Source organism: Penaeus chinensis, chromosome 4 (assembly GCF_019202785.1).
Source record: "Penaeus chinensis breed Huanghai No. 1 chromosome 4, ASM1920278v2, whole genome shotgun sequence".
In the NCBI taxonomy this organism is placed as follows: Eukaryota; Metazoa; Arthropoda; class Malacostraca; order Decapoda; family Penaeidae; genus Penaeus; species Penaeus chinensis.
In genome coordinates, this window is record NC_061822.1 from 12,981,299 (window position 1) to 12,983,798 (window position 2,500).

General features: G+C 25.3%; 1 protein-coding gene across 1 annotated transcript in view; it reads left to right on the forward strand.

Moving 5' to 3' along the window:
• LOC125025047 overlaps nt 1-2,500 on the forward strand; it is a 20,990-nt gene that overhangs the window by 392 nt on the left and 18,098 nt on the right. The window lies entirely within an intron of this gene.

Genomic DNA, 2,500 nt, shown 5'->3' on the forward strand with positions numbered 1-2,500 from the left:
AAGGAATATAATCTCTGTATGTGTGTAATATATATATATATATATATATATATATATATATTACATTCGTACCCATATGCTAACGGAGAGTGAGGATAAATTTATAAACGTCTCGCTAAACTGCAAAGGTTCAGAACAACTGTACAGAAAAAGTGCAAAGACTTATCCAAATTACTGTTCCGCTATCGAAACAATCTTGTCTCGTGTCTTGTTTTCATTAAAAGAACATTTTTCTACAAGTCGGTGTGTGCAGAGAGAGAGAGAGAGAGAGAGAGAGAGAGAGAGAGAGAGAGAGAGAGAGAGAGAGAGAGAGAGAGAGAGAGAGAGAGAGAGAGAGAGAGGGAGAGAGAGAGAGAGAGAGGAATGTCTGTTATTGTTGTTTTGTCAATCGAAGCGTAAAATGAATGAATTAGTGGTCTTGTGTGGTCAGTATTAAAAGGTTATCATCATTATTTATTTATTATCATTGGTATGATAATAATGATAATAATAATAATTACAATTATTATTATTATTATTATTATTATTATTATTATTATTATCATTATTGTTAATGTCGTTATCATTTTGTAGCATCATAAGTTTTGGTTATATTTGGTTATTATAATTATTATGACTATCATTATTACTATCATTATCATTATTATTGTTATCATTATTATTATCATTATTATTATCATTATCATTATTATTATTATTATTATTATTATTATTATCATTATTATTATCGTCACTTTATTGTTATCATAATTATCTCAAAATTATTATTATTATTATTTTATTGTGATCATAAGTATCACATTTATTATTATCATAATTTTATTGTGATCATAATTATCACATTTATCATTATCATCATTATTATTCCTATAATTATTATTATTATCATAATTTTGTTATTATCAGTAGTAGTAGTAGTACTGTAATTTTATTATTATTATTGTCATCATCATCATCATTATTCTTATTATTAGAATTACCATTGTTATCATTATCATAGTTATGATTATTGTTGTTATCATTATTATCATTATCATTATTATTAGTAGTAATATTTTTATTATAATAATAATAATATTAGTAATTATTAATGCTATCATTATCATTATTATTAAAATTATTATTGTTATTATTCTTTTTGTTATAATTATTGTTCTTATTACTATTATAATTTTCATTGTTATTATTGTTATTATTATTATTATTATTAATATTATCATTTTCTTTAATACTATTGCTATCATTACCATTATTATTATTATTATTATTATTATTATTATTATTATTAGTGTTGTTATTTTCATTGATATAATTACTGTCACTATTATCATTATTAGCATCATTATTAGCATTAACAGTATTATTATCAATAACAATACTATCATCATACCATTATCATTATCATCATTTTTATTACTATTATTATTATTGTTGTCATAATTATCATCATTATAGTCATTACCATTATCATTGTTAAGATTATTACCATTACAGTTAATATTACTAATACCATTATTGTTGCTGTTGTTGTTACTATCATTTCATTGATATTAGCATTATTATTATTATTATTATTATCATTATCGTTATAATTATCATCAATTGTTATAATTTTTATTATTAACATCGCTATCATTAATACTATCATTATCATTATTATTATCGACATTATAATTATTTTTATTATTATCATAACTATTATTATTATCATCTTTAGCATTGCAAGTATTTTCTTATCTTCTTTGTTATCATAATTACCTTTATAATATTTGATAATATTTGTGAAAATCGATAGAAACGACAGAATTAGTAAAAAAAAAAAAAAAAAAAAAAAAAAAGAAAAACGGAAATGATATATGTGATATAAATATTTCTGTCAATGTATACCCTCCCCCCTCCTCCCCCCACCCCTGATTCTCTCTCACTTCATCTCTTTCCTTTATCTCTGTCTGTCCTGCTGCCCCCCACCCCCCACCACACCCCTCCACCTAGCCCCTATCTCTCTAGATGGTAATACTGCAATATATTTACATATTTACCAACACACACAAACGCATATATGTGTGTGTGTATATGTATACATGTGTGTGTGTGTGTGTATGTGTGTGTACTTGTGTGAATGAATACAAAATACGCAGATTCTTTTTAAATGTTTATGCATGAATGCATTTACAATCACTGTTTTTCCTAACGGATTAAGAAATAAAATAAAATAAAATCAAATATAATAAAATATAATAAAAAAAAGGACGAGAACCGGTATTATTCCGTTCCTTTTCACAAAGCGTAATACGGTTCTGTTAACATGACTCAGAGGGAGAATGATCAGTGATTATGCTGCGAGCGTTTCATTTCGTTACTTTACGATATCATAACGAACACTTTTGGAGCCTGGTCACTATAAAGGGTATTTTCTTCGTTATTCTATTTAGAAGGAGAGAGAGAGAGAGAGAGAGAGAGAGAGAGAGAGAGAGAGAGAGAGAGAGAGAGAGAGAGAGAG